Source organism: Notamacropus eugenii, chromosome 2, assembly GCF_028372415.1.
Source record: "Notamacropus eugenii isolate mMacEug1 chromosome 2, mMacEug1.pri_v2, whole genome shotgun sequence".
NCBI classification, from domain to species: Eukaryota; Metazoa; Chordata; class Mammalia; order Diprotodontia; family Macropodidae; genus Notamacropus; species Notamacropus eugenii.
Window position 1 is genome coordinate 447,332,067 of NC_092873.1, and position 22,870 is coordinate 447,354,936.

At 34.9% G+C, this 22,870-nt stretch overlaps 2 pseudogenes; one reads left to right on the plus strand and one right to left on the minus strand.

The window, feature by feature from the left end:
• Nucleotides 1-2,935: 2,935 nt before the first annotated feature.
• On the minus strand, nucleotides 2,936-3,465 carry LOC140524159 (ubiquitin-conjugating enzyme E2 D2 pseudogene; annotated as a pseudogene).
• A 9,116-nt stretch (nucleotides 3,466-12,581) lies between these two features.
• Nucleotides 12,582-13,275, plus strand: LOC140524160 (regulator of G-protein signaling 18 pseudogene; annotated as a pseudogene).
• Nucleotides 13,276-22,870: the final 9,595 nt, after the last annotated feature.

Here is a 22,870-nt window from a genome sequence, read left to right on the forward strand (position 1 = left end):
TCGAATCCCCACTGTTCATGGAGGGCCTCGTAAGACTCTAAGATTTAGAAGTCCCACTTTTACCCACCCGAGACCATCCACACGGATTTGAGCTTCCAATCCTCACATATTTCCAATTAGGAAAAATAATTTCCTTTAAAAACAACAAAACAAGATGTTAAATTTTTCTAGATCCATCCTCATAAAACAATGTCTCACTCAATTCTCTAGAAACCAAAAACACTACTGTGACTTTTTTCTTTGGGGAAATATCATTTCATCAAAGAACCAAATCCTCTTCTTACAAGTAGAGTTAGGGGAATAAAGTTGTAGAGTAGATTATAGACTAACCATTCATTTAAACAATAGCAACAGAGCAAAAAAAAACAGTAATAATAATTTGAGAAGTCACATGTAGCACAGTGAAAGAATTATAATCAGTTTTTGATGGGTAGATTATTCTGGGTTGTAATCCTGGTTCCTTTGTTTTCCAGAATATAATATAGCCAACTTTAATAAAAAACAAACAAAAAAACCAACATGTGCTATGTAATGTTGAGAAAAAAAGGTGTATTCCTTTCTATCCCTATTCATTTTTCTCCAGAGGTTTATCATATCTACCTTTTCCAGAATTCTCTTTACCTACTTAACTTCCTTCTTGTTTATTTTGACGTTAGATTTATCAAGTTCAGAGAAGGGGAGACTGAGGTTCCCCACTAGTATAGTTTTGCTGTCTGTAACTCCCTTAACTTCTCCTCTTAGAATTTGGATGCTATACCACTTGGTGCATATATGTTTGTTAATGACATTACTTCATGGTTTATGGTACCTTTTAGCAGGATATAGTTTCCTTCCTTATCTCTTTTCATTAGATCTATTTCTGCTTTTGCTTTGTCTGAGATTAGGATTGCTGCCCCTGCTTTTTTTATATCAGCTGAAACATAACATTGTATTCCAGTCTTTTACCTTAACCCTGTGGGCATCCCCCTGTTTCAAATGTGTTTCTTGTAAATGACATACTATAGGATTATGGTTTTAATCCATTCTGCTATCCATCTCCTTCTTATGGGACAGTTAATCTCATTCACATTCAAAGTTATGATTACTATCTGTGTCTTTCCATCCTATTTTCCCACCTATTTATGTTTTTATTTCTTCCTTCTCCTTTCCCATCTTGAAGTGTTTTACTCTTGACCACCATCTCCCTCAGTCTTCCTTCCCTTCTATCAGCCCTCCTCCCTTTTTCCTACCACTTCTCTCCTACCTTCAAACCACCCACTCTCTTTTCCCGCCTTTCCTCTCCTACTGCCTGTAGGGCAAGTAAGATTTCTATTCTTAACTGAGCATGTTGTTCCCTCCTTGAACCAAATCAAATGACACTAAATCTCAAACACTCATCTCCCTCTCCTCTTTCCCTCTACTAAAATATGTTTTTGTGCCTCTTCATGTGATGTAATTTACCCTTTTTTCTCCTCCTTTCCTCTTCTTCCTTCATACCCCATAATTAGCTTTTTTATCATCACATCAGTTAATTTATACCCATTAACTCTATCTATGTATATCCCTTTTACATGTCATAATAAATATACAGTTCTCAAGATTAACAGGTATCATCCTCCCAAATAAGGATGTAAATTGTTTGCCAATATTGAATAACAATGTTTTTCATCTGTTTACCTTTTTATCCCTCTCTTGAGTCTTATATTTGAAGATCAAATTTTCTATTGAATTCTGACCTTTTCATCGGGAAGTCTGGAAAACCCTTGTTTCATTGAATGTCCATCTCCTTGCCTGAAAGATCATGCTCAATTTTGCTGGGTAATTGATCCTCAGTTGTAGTTCAAGCTCCTTTGTCTTACTTTGTATATTTATTTTGTCCTTTGCTTATGTAGAAACTGCAAGGTCCTGTGTGTTCCTGACCATGCTTCCTAGATATTTGTATTGTTTCTTTCTGGCTGCTTGCAGTACTTTCTCCTTCACTTGTTAGTTCTGGATTTGGTAACAATATTCCTTGGTGTTTTCAATTTAGGTTCTCTTTCAGGATGTGATCAGTGGATTCTTTCAATGACTATTTTACCCTTAGTATCTAGAACCTCAGGTCAGTTTTTTCTTGATAATTTCTTGTAAGATATTGTCCAGGCTCTTTTTTTCATCATGACATTCCTGTAGACTAATAATTCTTTTTTTTTATATATGTAACAAATGTGGTAATCTGTTTATTACACAGATTAATCATTCTTGAATGTACAAGCTCCAGAGGAGCAACAGGGTCTTTAAATATACACAAGTACTTCTGTCAAATGAATTTTTACCCTTACATCCAGATAGACCTAAGGAATTAAAAAAAAAAAAAACGTAAGAAAAATTAAGAGCTATTAGCTATGTATTAACTGAGAAACCACATACAAACCAAAAAAGTATTGGGGGGAAAGGGGTGATGGAGAAGAGCTGGAAAAAAAAAACACCCATCACTTTATTTACTAATAGCTCCAATCTATTTAGATGTGGACCAGTTAAACTTAGACCTTAAAATATAGGATGTGGGTACAGTTTAATCTTGTTGGTCGAAACATTTACCTAAGATGTAGGTCCTTCAGAATAAAATAAACACAGAGACAGCTTGACATTCTTCACCTTGATTTTCATAACTGTTATAAGTTTAAAAGGATTCCGATTTTTACAAAAAATTCTCCCACAGGTCAGTATAATTTTCCTCCCCCACCCCAAACCATACAACACCCACCCCTGCCCTTGCATTGTTTATCCAATTAAGTCAATAAGGAAAACTTTTAGTCTCACAACTAGGTTATGACTGAAGAACTGGCTTTCACACACACACACACACACACACACACACACACACACACACTTCTTTGCTAGGAGTCAATACTGGTATGGGAAATACAGTATTTCTGTATTGTTATTCCAAGTATGTACAACACACAGCACTGCTCTATCAGATAAACATGTCCACAGGGGAAGATGAGGCATGGGCTCATAGAAAGCAGTCAAATGGAAATCAAAAGGACTTTCTCTTTCAGAGTTCCGCTATCTTTATTTGTAGAGGTTATCCAATAATTTCTTTAATTACATCACATACTTCTCAGTACGTTCCCAAGCTATTCTGTTGCACTTTTTTCTATCTGTTTTGTAGATCTGTGCAATCTCAGGCATTAAAGGATCATCTGGATTGGGATCACACAACAGAGAACAGATGGACAAGAGTACTTTTGAAATAGTGCTGGTGACCACTGTGACCACAGAATATCAAGACAAATGCTGCCATTACTGCTAATATTTGGATGGTAAAATTTTGTTGTAAATGTAATCTTAGGTGGTTCGAAGGGATAATCTATTGGGAAATGAATTGTCAAGAATAATACTCCACCAATGGAGCATGTCATTGCCAACAGGACCTGCTGAACACTGAGCTTGGGGGTAACGTGCCAGGTCATTCAACTCCTTGTGGATTCCCTTCAGAGTCATTGTGTGAGACAGGTGGCTGCAGACCCCAGGGCAAGGACTGGGATGGGGGAGAGGGACAGGGAGGGGAAGAGGGCAAGGTGGAGGGAGCTAGGTGGTGGCACTTTCTTACAGTGGGGGGAAGAGGAGGGAAGGGGTTGGGGGTGTTAGGGAAGTGGAGGAGCAGCACTGTCCCAGAGGAGAGGGGCTGGCAGCAACAGGCAGCGGTGATGGGGCAGGGGTACCAGTGAAGGGGATTGTGGAGTAGGAGGGATGGAGGGAAGTGTGGTACCCAGGCTTGGAGGCTGCAGCAGCAGGGAGGGAGGAGACTAATAATTCTTAGATTTTCTCACCCGGATCTATTTTCCAAGTCAGTTGTTTTTCCAGAGAGATATTTTACATCTTCTTCTATGTTTCATTCTTTAGATTTCGTTTGACTGATTCTTGATGCCTCATAGACTCATTAGCTTCTACTTGCCCAATTTTAATTTTTAACAAATTGTTTTTTTCAGTTAGCTTTTGTACTTTATCTTCCATTTATCCAGCTTTCCCAGTTAAGTTTTGTACCTCCTTATCCATTTGGTCAATTTTACTTTTTAAGGCTCTGTTCTCTTCAGTGAATTCTTTTTTTATTTTATCACATATTTTGAAAATCATCAGATATTATTTTCTTCTGCCTCTCTAATTTGACTTTTAAAATCCTTTCTCAGTTCTTCCAAGAATGCTTTTTTGTGCTTGAGACCAGTTTCATATTCCCTTTAGAGGTATATTGTCAGTGCTGTCATCTTCTGAGTTTGTATTTTGATCTTCTCTGTCCCCACTGTAAAATTATATGTTCTTTGCTTTTCTTATTTGCTTCTTGCTCATGGTAATTGCTTTTTTCCTGGCTTTTAAAGTGGATCTCTACTTCTGGGGCACAGAGGGTTCTGCCCCATGTTTCTTATGCAGGGAGTTTTGAGCCTGGTTTTTGGCTTTCTGTGTTGTGGTCTCTGGTTCTTTCAGCTAGAAGCTATATAATGCTGCAGCTTACCTGATGTTGAGCTGGCCGGTGTGTGCCAAGGCCAAGGCCAAGGCCAAGTGAAGTCTTTCTTAGTTTCCCTGGGGTTACACCAAAGCTCCTGGTGTGAGGTGTGGCAGAGGGGTGGTCTGGCCACAGGAGGTCTCTTCCTCCCCTAGGGCTGAGCTAGAGCACAGGCCAACTCAGTGGCTGGTGAACCCTATCTAACTTGGTGTCTGTCCAATCCCCCTGGCTGTGCTAAGGCATGCCTGTGGTCCTGGTATTGGTGACCAGCTCCACCCCTTTTGGGTTCAGGCTCTTCTTCTGGTCCACTTAGGTGGTGCTTACTGGAAAGTTTCTGGTACTGCACTGGACCCCTTCAGTCACAGCAAGAGGAACCCTTCCCATCAATCTCTCTACCTTCCCAACCTGAAAGACTGCTGTTCTCCACTATGCCAGGATTTTTCCTGGGGAAATATTCTCTGGGTTTTTCAAGGTCAACAAGGGGTGGCTGAGAGCACTTACAGTTTACTGCACCTTCTTAGCTCTCTGAAGTTCAAGTAGGTGACTGTCAAATATTTAATCCGTGGGCTGGTAGCCTCAGGAGTGGCTGTAGCTGCTACCACAAGCTCTGTGCTTCTTTCTCACTCAGTTCTGCTGGACCCCTGACTTGTACTGAGAGGCTTGAGAATTCACACTGCCTCTTTGGATTTAATCTACCCAGGTCATTCTTACTCTGCTGTGGCTGTGGCTGAGTCTGTGCTGATGTAGCCTGTGTGCTATGCACTTCCCCAGACTAGTGCCACAGATTCTTCCCATAGACCTTCCAGGCTGTGCTGGGCTGGAAATCTGCCACACTTTGTCACCTAGTGGATTCTGGTCTCTAAAATTTGTTCAGATTCACTTTTTAGAGGTATCTTCTGGAGTTTGTGGCAGGTGAGTCCATACTTTCACTCCACCATCTTGGTCCCACCTCTCATTTTATTATTTAAATTTATTATTTAAAAAGTACATTACACCTAAGATTATAATATCAGAACTTGAGATTTCTAAGGGACCTTGAAGTTCATCTCATCCAACTTTCCCATTGTATTGTTTAAAAAAACCTGAGGCCGAGAGTGGTTCAGTTAGCTCACACAGACTGTAAGTGGCTGAGTAGGAATTTGAATCAGTGTGTCTGATTGAAAATTTCTAGTTCTTTTCCCTTTACCATTCTAAATACAAAAAGGATACTTAGAAAATCTTCCATGTTTATTATGTCTGCAGCACCTAGTACCTCCTCAAGAAAAGCTACCAAATGTGTTTGACATTCCATGGTTCAGTACTGATTCAATACAATGCCTCATGAGCATTGTTGAAGTATGTCTTTTTTTTTTAACCTGTTATCTAGAGAACAAAGTTTAAAATAGAAGACGTATAATCAAGCATAATAGACAATAAAATGAAAAGAGAAGGTCTCTCTGTGTACACATAAAACACTCTCACAGGTTTCATATTTCCCAGGGTTATGTGGTGGGAGAAGCTAATTCAGTGAATACATTTATTCAGGGAACATATATCAAGAGCATCCATTAAGGAACATGTGACTAGGCAAGCCTGATAAAAATTATAAATTCCAGAAACACAGTTAATTAAGGAATGTAATTTTGTGAAATATGCTCTAGGGGCATATGCAGCCATGAGTCATATTTTCTGGGTCAATTCACATTTCTGTTGCTTTCAGCTGAGGCAACATTTTGATTTTCCTTTGACTCATTTCTGTAGCTTATATGCATTGGTCTTCAGATTGCCACGCAACACTCTGCTGTCATCTCTGGAACCTATTCAGATCTTTATATTCCTCTCTGCTATCATTCACTGAGTGGGCAAAAAACTCCTACCTCACGTGGAAAACTCTAGTTATTTTAGAGAATATCCACCATAATTATCCAGGCATCTAGCAAATGCTGCCAGGCTATGTGAAAGTTCTCTTGGTGCATAACCAAAGTTCTAGATCCCAGAGAACTCCCATTTGTGGTTTGAAGACTCCTTTTCTTAAATTCCTGATTATGAGTATACATACCTCAAAACCATTACCTGAACTCCATCAAAAAAATACCCTGCAGAAGCTATAGAGTGTCAAGGATCCCCTGGCTTCCAAGTGGTTTCTTGAGTTTCATGTAAGTGAGAGTAGAAAGAAGTCAACAATGTTGGATGATACAGGAAAAGTCATCATGTTCCATCTATTTTTCACATCCTTACTTTTATTTTATATGTCATACTATTAAAAAAAATAAACTAGTCTTTGTGCTAAATTGTTCTTAGCAAAAACATGTTGAGTTTTTTAAACATTTAAAAATAAAATGTTTGCTGAGACTATGTGAATTGGGACACTAAGTTAATTTAAAGAATAAAAATTATTTAAGGCAGCAACTTTGTTTCATTGTAATACACCATTTTCAAGTTAACTGAGTAAATCAGAAGGTATACTTGTTTGAAAGCCTTGCTAAAATAAATGACTATTTTTTCTGCCTTTTTAACATTTAAAAATATTTTTCTTTAATTATATCAAGTGTCTTTTGTTTATAATTTGGAATACAGGAATTTTCATCATGAAGGCATTCTATATAGAAGTAGAAGCTATAATTGATCTGTATTTATGTTGAGTCTAAGCTATCCCCAGAAATGTATATTTACCAATAAGTTTCTGACATCAGTTCATTGTTTCTGCTAGAATTGGAGCATGCAAATAATAGGTTTCTTTATGAAGTTAGTTGTCTAAGTCTTTCTTGTATTTAAAAATGATTATATGCAAGATCAATTTTGAGAGAAAAATGTTGTCAGTATCAATATGCACTTGTAGGCTTTAACATAATAAAGTAACACTTTTAAAATGGCTGATTTTGCAGTTGCAGGTTAAAATTGCAATGAGGTTAAAAAAGGAAGCAATTATATTTTGTATAAAGAGGATAATTGCACAAAATAAAGAATTAAAAAAAGATTGGAAAATCTTAATTGATTTCATTTTATTCAACTCAGAACTTGTGGGGTATATTTCACCTTATAAATTTAAATCAATTTATGGACCTATCTCAACTTCACAGGATTTATTTGACCAGAGTTTTCTGAAGCATTAATTGATCTTTGATGATTGGAGCTATCTTATGAAACTGTGTAAGCAGATTAGTGAATACGTATAGGTGAATTAGTTTACATGAAATAATAAAGCCGCATTTTTCTCAAACATTTCAGCATGAGAAAATCTGGCACCAAGCAACATTTCACTTTGGAAAATAGATTAATCATTGCTCACATTCCTTCAAACATATAGTTATCAGAAAATTCTTGCGCAGACAGTTATATCTTGCCTCAGCTGAAACTGTGAATATATACACAGTCTCATTGAAAGTATATCCTTATAAAACTTCCAGGTGGAAACAAGCTTGGGTAAATTTGAATAAATACATGGAAACTAAATTGGCTGTCAGAACTTTTAAATTAACAATCACTTCTCTGAGTAGATAAAACCTATAAAATTCAGACAGGTTTCATAAACAAATAAAAATCACCTTTTCATAAATGTCCTATAATCTTGGTTTGTTTTTCGTTTATTTTTTTTGTCTCCTTTGTCCTTGTGAACCAAACTTTATTAATAAATTATTGTCTTTTGAAAACCTACCAAGAGAAGTCCTATTATCTTTCCCTAGTCTCTGAACCTTTGGGAGAAAGAAATGTCCTATTTGTCCCTAAGAGAGTGAGGGGTGGATAGAATTGCTGAGGCAGGCTGTTACTTCATACTGGGCCTGCCTCAAGTCAAACTCCTGGTACTTTATGTCTGAAAATGGAACAAAAAGAGACACGCAGGTTACCAAATAAGTAATGATAGATTTAATCAGTCACAGCAGAAGGATATGGCGAAACAAAAGCAAAGGAGATGTGATTCATCTAAGTGACGGTCTCTTGCCTGAGTTGTCCACCATGATCAATCAGCCAAGATTTGGTTTGCCTGGAGAATTTCCTTGCTACTTTGTATGAAGGCAACCAAAAAGTACTATCCATAGCCTGATCTTTTAGCTCCTTAAACAAATACTCTTAAAGATTTGTCTCAATTATTTTTAAACAAAAACTACTCAAATTTGTATGGGTATTAAATATGCAATGGAATAGCATGTTAGAATTTTTCAGAATAATTTCATATTATTGCATTGGTTTCTCACAATAATCTTTTGAATTAAAATGGTTATATCCTCATTTTATAAATTAAGAAACTAAGACTAAGAGAGGTTAAGTTACTTTTCCAAGATCAACTTTATATTGCACTAAGTATTCTGGGTTAATTTATATTATTTTGATTTAATCATTTTATAAATACCTCTGAACTTTTAAAAAATCATGATAATTTACATGTGTATATGAAACTGAGGAGAGTATGCACACATTACAATATAGTTTGACTTCAAAGCTAACTTTGGGAAAATTTCAAAAAAACTGGGTTAGAAAAATATAGGCTAATATAACGTAAACTGTTGACATAATTGACTATAACAATATTAAAAGTAAAAATGTAATTATGATTGTATCACTAGATGCAGAAAAAGCTTTTGATAAAGTACAACACTTATTTCTATTGAAAACACTTGAAAGTATTGGTATAAATTAATTTTTCCCTTAAATTGGTAAGAAAAAAAAGCATGTATCTAAAATCATTAACAAGAATCATTTGTAGTGGTGATAAGTTAGAAGCCTTCCCAGTAAAATCAAATGTTAAACAAGAATGCCAATTGTCACCAAATTATTCAGAATTGTCTTAGAAATCCCAGCAATAGAAATAAGAGAAGAAAAAGAAATAGAAGGAACCAGAATAGGGAACAGGGTAATAAAACTATCTCTTTATACTTGGAAAATCCCAAATACTCAACTAAAACCTTGAAACAATTAATAATTCTAATAAAATAGAAAGACATAAAGTAAATCCACATAAATCATCAGCATTCATGTATATCACAGAGTCCAGAAAGAAGAGATAATAAGAAATAGTCAATTAAAAATAACTCTAGACACTATAAAATACCTAGGAGTGAAAAAAACTGAAAAAAACATATACAGGAAATATATGAACAAAATTATTTAAAAAAAAAAACTACACAAACGACATCAGATTTAAACAACTGGAGGAATATTAACTGTTAATGGGTTGGCAAGGCCAATATAAAAAAATTGCAGTTTCACCTGAACCAATTTACATATTCAACACCATCCCAATTTAATTAACAAAAATGATTTTAACTAATTACAAAAATAATAATTCATTTGGAAGAACAAAAAGTCAAGAATATTAAAGGAAATAATAAAAAAATGTAAAGGAAGGATGTTTAGGATTAACAGATCTTAAACTATATTGTAAGATAGCCATTTTCAAAACTATCTAATACTACCTAAGAAATAGAAAGGGAGAACAGAAGAATGGAATAGACATACAATTACAGCAGCAAATAAATATAAGAAACTTATATTCACTAAGTATAAAGAATTAAGATTTTGGGATAAGAATTTATTATTTCATATAAACAAAATGTTGGGAAAACTGGAAAGCAGCATGGTGGAACCTGGGCATAAACCAATATCTTGCACCATTTATTAAGAATAGGCCAAAATAGACACATGACTTAGAAACAAAGAGAGATATTACAAGAAAATCAGAAAAACATGGAACATATTACTTAGCAGACCTATGAATAGGTAAACAATTTATGAATGAACAAGATATGGAGAGCCAAGGTAGATGCAAAAGGTATGATTTTGATTTACATTAAATTTAAAAGATCTGCATAAAATCTGTTGCCAAGATCATAAAAGAAACAGAAAAATGAAGGAAAATATATACACAATTTCTTAGATAAATGCCTCACATCTCAAAAAATAGAAGGAATTGTGGAGAGGGTCAGAGCCAAGATGGAGGAGTAGAAAGATGCATGTACTGTACTGCTTCCTCCACAGCCCACAAAACACCTGTAAAAAATGACTCTCAACAAATTCTAGAGCAGCAGAAGCCACAGAATGACACAGTGAAAGAGATTTCCAGTCAAAATTAACCTGGAAGGCCAACAGGAAAGGTCTATCCCATGGGACAATAAGCAGAGCAGAGGCCAGCCCTGACCATGCAGCATGGGGAGGAACAGGACCTGAACAGGCCTCTGGGGCAGAATCCCTAGCAGGGAGCATCTCAGATCCCTCAACCCACAAGTGCCAAAGAAAGCTTCAAAGGTCAGTGTAGGAGGGCTTTCAAAGCCGGGCAAGAGGGGTGTGAGGTCCCCCCAGCATGTGGTGGCACAAGTGGCAGCAGCAGCAGCAGGTGCCAGGGGGCTACAGTGGCTGTGGAAGCAGCCTGAGTCCATTGTCCAAGCTCCTCAGTTTAAAGCCTCTAGGGGAATTGAGCAGGGGATATGAACTTCAGCACTGAATGACAGCCCCACCCCACCCAAAGCCCCTGGGGAAATTGAGCAGCTGATCTGAATCTCAACTCTCAGCATGATCCTGGGGGGAGGAGGAGCACTAGGACCCTCCTCTTGACAAAGGATTCAGAAGTCAAGTAACTGGCTGGGAAAATGCCCCCAAAAAGGGAAAAAAAATAATAAGACCATAAAAGGTTACTTTCTTGGTGAACAGGTGTCTCCTTCCATCCTTTCAGAGGAGAAAGAACAATGCATACTGTCAGAGGAAGTCAAGGCTTCTGCCTCCACTACTTCCAAAATGAATATGAAATGGGCTCAGGCCATAGACTAGCTTGAAATGTGAGTCAGCAGCTTGTTAAAGGAGAACCAAAAATTGTTGAGGAAAATAACACCTTTAAAAATAGGCTAACTCAATTAGAAAAAGAGGTACAAAAAGTCAATGAGAAGTCTTTAAAAAGCAGAATTATCCAAATGGAAAAGGAGGTTCAAAAGCTCACTGAACAAAACAGTTTTTTTAAAAATGAGAGTGGAGTTCAGGGAAGCTAATGCCTAATAATAAACCAAGAAGTTACAAAACAAAACCAAAAGATTGAAAAAATAGAAGATAACATGAAACATCACAATGGAAAAAGAACTGACCTGGAAAATAGATCCAGGAGAGACAATTTAAAAATTATGGGACTACCTGAAAGTATGATCAAAAAAGATGATAAAAAAAAGAGCCTAGGCATTATCTTTCATGAAATTATCAAGGAAAATTGTCCTGATATTCTAGAATCAGAGGGCAAAATAAATATGGAAAGAATCCACCAATCACCTCCTGAAAGAGACCTGAAAAGAGAAACTCCTAGGAATATTGTGGCCAAATTTCAGAGTTCCCAGGTCAAGGAGAAAATTTTGCAGGCAGCTAGAAAGAAACAATTCGAATATTGTGGAAATACAATCAGGATAACACAGGATCTGGCAGCTTCTACTTTAAGGGATGTAGGGCTTGGAATAGGACATTCCAGAAGTCAAAGGAACTGGGATTAAAACCAAGAATCACCTACCAGTAAAACAGAATATATTACTTCAAGGTCATTCAATGATATGGAGGACTTTCAAGCATTCATGATGAAAAGACCAGAACTGAATAGAAAATTTGACTTTCAAACACAAGAATCAAGAGAAGCATGAAATGCTTTTTTTCCCCCCTTTTTGGTCTGGAACTATGATTTGTGATGAAAGGAATTCTCAGTGGGAAAATTCTAATTTCTGAAGAAGAAAATGAGTTTCTAATCTACAATTTATAAACTTAAAATGTTATCTGAGTCACTGAGAGATTAAGTTACTTTCCCAGGGTAAAAAATTCAGTATATATCATAGGCAGGATTTAAATCTAGATCTTCTGGAAAGAAGTTATGAACTATGTCATATTGCCTCTTGTCAACATACCCATCATATTCAAAATATGGACTCAGAGACTGCTTCTTGCCCTCAGATTCCCCTCCCACCCTTGAAATTGCTGATCAGGTTTAACTTGTATATAATAAATGAACCTTATAATTACAGTCTTGTTATCATACAAGGAGGAGTTACTGTTAAAGAAGAAGTCATGGAAATCACATGGAATTAGTTTTGTGATCTCCATGTGTAAAAATGAAGAATTCTGGTTCTGCAATCAAACTTTTTCAGCATCCTACTGAGAAGTTTCTTAACTCGGTGAAAAGAAGATGGATAAACCATTGGTTTTCTTTTCTCAACTAAATATGTCAGACGCAAAGGAAAAAAAAAAACTTTCTGCAAGGCAATTCATGCAATAGGGAAAGGAGAACTAAACAAAGATATGAAAAAGAGAGGCAAAGAAAAGAGAAATAGATTGAGCCTTCTGCAGAAACCTGAATTCCATGATGATGTCAACCTGGGTAGATCCAAGAACTTGCCTAAAGGCACAAGTGTCTACCCTGAAGAAGCAGTAAAATGGGGTGAATCTTTTGATAAATTGCTTTCCCATAAGGATGAATCTGATGCTTTTACCATATTCCTTAAAACTGAATTCAGTGAAGAAAGCACTGAATTTTGGGCAGCCTGTGAGGATTTCAAGAAAAGCCAAGAACCCCATCAACTCTTCCATAAAGCACAAACAATATATGAGAAATTCATACAGAATGATGCTCCAGAGGAGGTTAACCTTGACTTTCATACCAAAGAAATAATTTTTAAGAGCATCTCCCAACCAATCATCCATAGTTTTGATGCTGCCCAAAGTATTGTTTATCAACTCATGGAGCAAGATAAAGATCTGACATTTATCTGGATTTAATAAATGGAAGACCCCATCAAACAACAAACCTTTGAAGGTGATCATGCTCCTTTACTTTCAATGAATTTCCAGGTGAAAAACAAGATCTTGCCATTTGGCTATGAAAAAAAAACATTCTTAACTTTCCTTATGTATCATGGTAAGCTATTCCAACTTGATTCATATAATATTGACTATTAATATTTACAAACTTAATCAATGAAACTTGCCATGTGGGTGAAATTAAAAATATAGTTTGGAACACTTCTCACAGCAAAGTGATGTAGTGTAATAGGTATTGTGTTCATATATCTCTCCATTTTGAAAATTCATTCCTTTTAATCTATAATTTTCTAAAGTAGGAATTATCCTTAATACATATATATACTATATATATATATATATATGTGAAGAGTGATAATCCTGCATTCAGTAGGATCAAGAAGACAAGATTTTCAAAAACTTAACCATAGTCTATAAAATGTATATTTATACATATATGCATATATTTCACAATTTTATATTACACTTAAAAAGATAATTTTCAAAGAAGCAAGATGAAATAGGAGATAGAGCACATAGCCTTTGAGTAAATAAGACCTGGGTTTAGTCCCTGACTCAGGATGAGAATAGGGATAAGCCATAGAGACTGGGCTTGTGATTTCACTGACAAAACTCCTGAAAGCATAAATTCCCTCTACAATGTATATCTGATCATTCTCTGCAATTTTTAATCTTACAGTTGACCTACAGATTTTTTTTCAAAACTATGTGACTATAATCTATATTTCCTTGGAAAAAAAAACATGTAGATATAAGCTTTATTTTAGAAATATTGAATTTTCAATGGGTATTGGATGGTATCAATGTCTATATTTGGATGATGCTGTACAATCAGTTTTCACATCTTCATGTACTTGAAATGAAGAGAAAATTAAAGAATTTTTGCTAAAAAGAAAAAAAGGAATTGTGTCAAATCTATAGGAATATGAGTCACTCCCCAACTGATAAATGGTAAATGTTTATGACCAGGCAACTTTCCAATGAAGAAATCAAAACAACTTACAGTCATATGAAAAAATACTCTAAATCATTACTGATTAAAGAAATGCAAATTAATACAACCCTAAGATATCATTTATACCTACCAGATTGGCTAAAATGATTGAAGGGGAAAGCCACAAATATTGGAGGCAATGTGGAAAAACTGGGATAGCAATGCATTGTTGGTAGAATTGTGAACTGGTCCAACCATTTTGGAGAGCAATCTGGAATTATGCCCAAAGAGTTATTCAACTGCCTATACCCAGAAATTACACTTCTTAGCCTATTTTCAAAGATGATTAGGGAAAAATTAAAAGAGCCCATATGTTCTAGAATGTTTATAGCAGTTCTCTTTTTGGTGGCAAAGAACTGCAAATTGAAGGAATATCCAATTGGGGAATGGCTGATCAAGCTATGATATATAATTGTGATGGAATGTCACTGTGCTTAAGAAATTATGAGGTCAATGATTTTAGATAAAAAAATTTGGAAAGACTTGCATGAAATAATGAAAAGAGAACTGAGCATAACCAAGAGAACTCTGTATACAGTAACATCAATATTGTTTTAAGAATCACATTGAGAGAATGTCATTTGTCTATTATAAATATCCAAATTAACTATTAAAAAGATACAAATAAAGGTGCTATCAGCATACAAAAAACAGAATAAAAGTCTTCATAGAATAATTTTACATATACACCTCCTTGTGTCTAATGGTAGCCATCTCTAGGAAAGGAGAGAAGGGAAAGAAAAGAAGAAATTTACATGATGTCTTTATTACATATTTGAAAGGAATAACAAATTGCATCTAATAGGTGAAGTTTCAGGTGCAATCATATACTTTTTACTATATTATGTTATGGAAATGCTTGTTTCATTCCATAAATTAAAAGCAAAATAAATAAGTACATAAAGAGGAAAAACTTAAAGATTACATTACTAAAGGGAAAAATAAAACTTTTTGCAAATAATATTTACAAGGAAAAAACCCTAGAAAGCTTAACAAATTCTTGAGATATGCAATGTTCTCATTTTGAAAAATGAAAATGTTCATTATTTGAAGATATAACCTCATTTAAGTTGCTGTATCAATAGTACAATGATAGAAAGAATGAGAAACTGTGGTTAGTACTATATCCCTGGATGGAAGAAATGATTCCATATTTGGAACAATTTTTGGAGTTATAGATCTGTTTTCAAGAAGACAAAACAAGTATAAGACTGATGCAATTTTATTTTTCACCATTTTAAAACATCTTAGTATTTGATTAGGTAAAGTACTAGACAGTTTATCTTTTTATATACCAGTATTCCAGTGTAATAGACATAGACTACCTGAATTCCAAACTATGGAGGCACCTGAATCACTTAGGCTTGTTTAAATCTTAATTCCTGGTTCTTGTTCATTTGAAATCCAAAGGAATTAATTCACTAAAAACTTCTATATTATCTGTTGATTATACAGTAACCTTATTTAGTTCTGAGCATTAACATAATTAATCTTTGATATGTATTGGCTTTTGGCATTGTATTTTAAAGTGATACTACTAAACAAAAAAAAATGTTTAAGTTCTTCCTTCCATAAAGTGGTCAGAGTTCTCTGTATCATCTGTTTTCAGAAAGATTTTGACAGTTGTCGTTATGTAAGAAACAGATTCTAGAATTTTGTTAGACGGTATTAGTATTAGTCATACATAGCTTCTCAAACATGAGGAATTCATGAGATATTGTAACAGCAAGCACCCCAACATACACAGGGGGGCCTGCTACCACAGGTTCTTTGATCTGTTTCCCTAAAGGGAAAGGCAACTTTTGAGGGGTTAACAATCATTTTAATCAAGCACATATATCATTCAGTTAGTTCAGGGGAAAAAAATCATTGCCCTGAACTTCAGAGAAATCAAAGATCAATAGACATGACTTCCTCTGTCTGATCATAAACAACACATAAATCACAATTCCACAGAGAGGTCTAGCTGTCTGACCATAGTTAATGGAGAGGGAAACAATGAGATCTGGATTTTCAAAGCCAGAGTTGGGGGGTGTTCCTTAGCAACTTCCCAGAGTCTTTCTGGCCAAACAAACACTTCTAGTCAGTAAGCCCTAAAGTAAAACCTTACCCTTGGTCTATTTATGCACTTTATAGAATCAGAGGGCATGACCCTCTGACCAGTGCCTCAATAGAAAAAACAAAAGGTCCTTGGGACCCTCTTACAAAACAACTCCCCTAATCAAACTTCTCCAATCACATTCAAATAGAGGCATTATACTTACTAAAACAAAAACAGCAAAAGATCCTATTTTGCTTGGATTCACAGATATTGTGAAGGTATCTTAATGATTGCCCATTCAATTCCAACTTTAATGATTGGTAATTTTTGAAGATTTTCAAACACTCTGCCAACATAATATAACCTCTTTTAGGTTCCACTAAGTTAGAAAGACTTCATGTATTTCATATTACTCTCCATTAGCAAGGAGGTGGTGCAGTGGATAGAATACAAGACCTAGAATTTTGGGAAGACCCAATTTCAAAAATAGCTTCAGAAACTTGCTAGTTGTGTAACCCTGAACAAGTCACTTAAATTCTGTTTGCTTTAGTTTCCTCATCTGTAAAAATGGTGATATTAATAGCACCTTTGTCATGGAGTTGTTATGAGCATCAAATTTTATTTATTAATTATTTAGCCCAGTGTCTGGTATGTAGTAGGCATTTAATAAATGTTTATTTCCTTTTTTCGTGTACTATACACTCCAGCCAAACACTTCTACTTGTTGACTTAATGTTTAATACTCAGCCCCCATCTCACTATCTTAGTACTTTTTTTTTCTGCCCATGCCTACCATTCTCTCCTTCCTTACCTCTACCTCTTAAAATCCCCCACATCCTTCAATTCTCAGTTTCAATTCTAACATGAATCCTTTTTAAGACCCTTGCCCAGTTGTTACTGTACACCCTCTGAAACCATTTTGCATTTACTTTTCATGTGTTTTGTCTTTTTAAAATCTGAATGCATGTTATTTGTTACCAGCAGAATGTAAGTTTTTCTAGTGGAAGACTGATTTCATTGTTGTCTTTATATCTAGTAGCACGGGGCCAATGCATAGTACATTCTTGGTGATGAATAAACTCTTTTTAAAGTTAGACAGAATTTAACCATGAATGACGCAATGTATTGAGGATCAGTTTAGAAATATCTGACACTAGAAGATGAACCACCAGTAGTTAAATTGAGGGACATAGGAGCTCATATAATAAGATCGAGAGGTATGAGTTGTATAAGGTAAAAGTTGTGATCAGTTTTGTCAGAGGAAGAACACACATTAACAAAATACCAGACCTTTGGAATTATTGAAATATTTGTAAATTGTAACCAAGAAATACCAGAAGAAGTAATAACAAATAAACACATTGTTGGCTGAACTATTTTCTGACTCCAGAAGTTTGTTCTCATCTCATTATCACTTGATCTGCAAGCATTAGCAGTTTGAGATTTTCAGAGTTAAAGATTTGTCATTAAACATCCTGCCAAAATTAAACCCACAAAAATCTAAAAGAATCCATATTAATGCCTGCAGCTTTAACAGAGTTAAAAAGGATATTTCCCACACTCTCCAAGTTATCACTGACTTTTTTTACATTCACTCTCCTCATATGATAAATCAAAGTTGTTTCATTAGTTGGAACATTTGCCAGAAAAAAATCAAATTTCCATTTCACAGATATTCTAATCAATGAGTTTGCAAATATACCAGGCAGGCAGATGATAGCTTGTTTCCAAAGAAAATAAGACATATTTTCAAAGTCCTTAATGTAGAGAATTAAGAGAGGCCAGAAAAAAATTGAATTAAAATTACTAAGTTTTCAACTCAAGGGCCCTCTTCTATGCCACCAGAGTTATCCAGATGTTTCTGAAGTAATATTTACCATACAACATTAAATGCCATTCACATTTGATTTATCCAGCTGCAAATGCATCCACGTTACGATATTTCTGACAATATTTTTCTCCATATCATAGAATACCAAAGTAGAGATAAAAACTTAGTATTCAACATTCTTATGCCAGTCATGTTACCAAGGTCCCACAGTAATAAACAAAAAAATAAACAAACAAGTAAATAAAGAAATAGATAAATAAAATCAAATGGGAATAATTTGGTGAACTCTTTATTGAGAGTTCTCAGACAAAGCCTGATCTATTTCAGGTTCTCTAGTTTGTATGTGTGTATCTATATCTAGATAGATATATGAATAGATAGAGCGATGGATAGATCAAAACTATATACATGGAGGAGATAATACCATCACCAAGAGAAAAAATTTAGAGAGAAAAGGGAACTCAGAAAAAAGCCTTAGGGAAGATCTATGGTGAAAAGATGAGAGATGGATAATCTTGCAAAGACTGACAAGGAAGCAGTCAGACATAGGGAGGAGAAAGAGTAAGGACAAGTATCACATAAGTCAATGGAAGAGAGACCCTTAACTCCTTTCCAAAAGAGTGTTCAATAGTGTAAAAAACTGTAGTGAAGTCAAGTAGGATTTAACATGAGGGGGGGAAAATTAAAAGAAGCACATACTGCTGAGCTCGTCTGGAGTGAACTTTCAGTCTAGTGATCAAGTGAAAAGACAGATCTTAAGAATTTGAAGTGAATGGGAGGTAAAAATGTAGAGGTTAATGAAAATAGATTATTTTTTCCTTAAGGTGTTGATTGCTAAAGAGAGGAGATGAAGGACTATATAGCTTGACCGAAAATCAGGGTCAAGAGGAGGTTGTTCAAGGACTGAAAGGTCTCAGTTATGTTTGAAAAGGAATTGGTATACGATAAAGGCTTGAAAGTAATAGGTAATGCTCAAGTTTGTGGAAAGAAAAGAAAATATGAGATCAAGAGAAAAATCCCTACTTGGCTGAGTTGGTCTTAAAAAGGAGTACCACTTTCATCTGATACTCAAGCAAGGGAATAGTGAATGAGACCAGTGAAGGAGTGTTTTGAAGTAAAAAGTAGAAAAGGAGAAAGTGGTAGAAAAGTTCAAATTCTTTTTTTGAATGGAATGGGGAAAATAAAGAGGAATGGAAAGGATGATAGAAGGAGTTAATAGAATATTTAGAATATTTTGGAGTGAGCATTTTACGAAGTGTGATAGAGAAATAAACCAACCAACAAGGTGTATCATAAAACTTTTCTGTCCTCCCAAAATTGATATGAAAACCATATTGTGTAGTCTCCTTGTACCAAACCTACTTTTATGACCCAGGATTTTGTAACTATTTATCATATTATTTATCCATGGGCATATCACATTTTATCAGCCACAAATAAAAATTTCTTTTCTTAGAATTCCTATAACTTTTAACCCATCTATGGTTTTAATTCAATAGTAGTCCATTTATAAATACTGACTGAGGACTTACCTTTGACATGCAAACTCATTTTTAAAAGTTATATGTGGATAATAACTATGAAAAAAATGATCTTTAGCTTTAGTATTATCCAATTTACTTTTGTTTGATGACATTTTATGCTAGGAGAATAATGTGCTGGATTTCAATGACATTCATCTAAGAGATGAAAGAATTTGGTTTCTGTAAAGAAATCCATGACAATTGGTAAGATAGTGAAGGATATGTCCTTTTGAATGGAAAGAAGGGAAAACAAAAATGGCTACATCTTATAATAAGCTAGTGAGTCCAGTTTGATTGCATTTATGCCTGTGATTTATGATTGATCACACTGTAGGAGAGAGAGAGAGAGAGAGAGAGAGAGAGAGAGAGAGAGAGAGAGAGAGAGAGAGAGAGAGAGAGAGAGAAGAGGTATACTCCCGAAATTCCAAACATTCATACATATGTTTCAGATTTTACTGTTGATCTTTATGGTGTTAGCAAAATTATCACAACCAGCACTTCTAAGGCTCATTTATAAATTAGCACCATCCATTTCAATGGAAGATGATAATCTGGACATATTTTGCTGCAATGCGACTAGAAACAACCTTTGGTACAGAACGAATTAGACAAAAATCAAATTACAACTATATAGGAAAGTATAAAATATCAATTAATGTAACAGTGGGAAGATTCTGGTACTAGTTATACAAGACTGGCACTATATTGGTCTTAAATTATTATTCCCCTCATAAAAGTCTATAACTGAAGCCTTTTCATTTTTTTTAACTACCAAGGTTTAGAATTTTTATGCAGTTTCTACATTAGAATTTCTGAATTTGTTAATCTGCTCATTGTGCTGGTAAGTGTGATTGCCGGCACATGTGCGTGCACAGAAAGCATGGTCTGGTGGATAGAGAAGCAATATACAAGTCAAGAAGAGCTGAATTACCCATCCATCCTCAGACACCAAGTGTGCTCTGTGTAGCAAATCACTCAACCTCTCAGTGTCCTAGACAACTCTTTAACATTACAATTTTTATTTTTCTTATCTGGGATCTTACCAAATTCTATACAGCAATTGAAGTAAAAGTCTAACCTTTAGGGAGGGTGCATGTGTGTGTGTGTGTGTGTGTGTGTGTGTGTGTGTGTGTGTGTGTGTGTGTGTGTGTGGCATAGTGGATGACCTTGAAGTAAAAAGATCTCTATACAAGATCTGTCTCACAAATATATATTGAATGTTATCATTCCCAAAATAAACTTTTTGCTTTCATAAACAGTGCTCTAAGACCATAATTTATGAACACATTTCTGTTTTCTTTTAGTGGATGGAGAATTTGCACTAGAAATGTCCTGCTTGGATGAAATCACATCCAAATGTGTATATATAATATGCATTCGAATAAGCTTATTTTACGCATATATTTTACTTTATGTGCATGTATGTATGTATTTCATATGACATTCATTTAATAATATTATACTTAAAGGGAGTCATATATTATTCATGTCTGTGATGTTTTCCCGATTTTTATTCCTTGTTGTGTTTACACTGTGATGTAGATCTTAATGAATTCTTTCTGATAAGGAGGGGGGGTGGCAGGAAACATATGAAAATTTTAAGAGGATGTAGACAGAAAAATGCTGAGTAGACAGGATATAAAATATTAACATATATTCAATTCTAAGAATGAGATAGATGCCATACCAACTTCATCGTACTTGGTTGGCAGCAATGAAAATAAATGTATACTCCTTGAATTGGAACATGTTGTCCAAAAAAAGAATTTGTCCATAGTGGAACTTGATAACTTGACTGCCTGGTACTGTTATCTATTACTGTTCTGTCATGTGACCAAACTTCCTTCATTACCTGGGCACTAAGTTTGAGTTTCTGGAAAGACCTTTGAATTTATGCTATTGTATTTCAGTGATAGTTCTGTACTTGTAAACCCTAAAATTCTTTAACTAAATTTGATCTTAATAATACTGAAGTTATTCAAATTATCAAAAGTTCTAATTTCCTAACTCTACCCTCCTGGGATACTGTTTTCCAGTAATGCTGCTTTTTTTAAGGAATCAAAGAATTAATTAATTGTGACTCTGTATGGGGTTAAAAAAAAAAAAAAGATGTACTTACTTTTTCCAAGTTATTTTTTTTTTTTTTTTATCATTTTTAGTTGGCCTTCTCGTCTCTACCAGACTGGAAGTACAGTAGTCGCTCATGGTCCTAATCACTCTGATGATAGTTTTAGAAACTCTAATCTGCTTTATTTCTGACTTGAGAGGATTCACCCTTTCCTAGGCAAACTGGTGGCTTCCCTCTCCCAGGCAGTCAAGGTACTGGTCCTAGATATAATGCAGAAATCTAATCAGTTTAACTCGAGTGCCACTCAGAAATTTCAAGCTAAAGTGATCCATCAGTTTTCATCTCCCTAGTAGGAGGGATTGTAGGCATGTCTCCCTATATACAGTTCCAAGTTTTTTTTTCAAAAGCATTTTGATGAAGTGAGTTGAAATCACAGATCTCTTATTCAGGTAAGATAATTCTGTTTTATATCACTGGCAAAAAATGGTAAGGTACCTCATGTAAAGAATTAGTATTATTTCAATTTCATCTCTTTTTTTCTATATATACTTTTACTTGTAACAAATAGAACTTGTGAAAGATTATTGTGGTCTATATATGGTAATGGAGTATTGTATTTACTTCCTTATTTTCCTCAGGATTATGTGATAGGTTACAGATGTAAAGAAAGGGAATTCAAATTTCTTTTGTTATAGTGGCCGCTTGGGTTATTCCCTAAGGGATAAATCCTACAAAAGAAACTTAGTCTCTTTGTTGCTTGATCCCCAGTAAGAAGCTTGCAAGTTACAGTTTTCTACTCTTCAGGGATTTTGGGGAACGATTTCAATGATATTTTATGATATTCTGGTGTTTACAGAGAGATATCTGGAAGCTAGAAAGATATGAGTTATGACCTAAATATTTCTTCTAAGGATTTAAAATTTTCTCTTTAGGTTATTAAAATAATTAGTGTTAGAAAGTGCATATTATGAAAATATTTTCTTCTTTTTCTACTGTACTAAATACTCTTTTTTAATGAAATTATGCATACATACGCATGCACACATATATATCTATGCAAAATTTTGATTGCATAAAGTGAATAATTTCAATGCTACATCTCACCTCTATGTCTTCAAGTATGGCCCTTTGATTGAATCCAAACTTCATAGAACAAATCTGGTAAGTTTGGATTCAGTCAAAAGCTCTCACTTCAAAGTC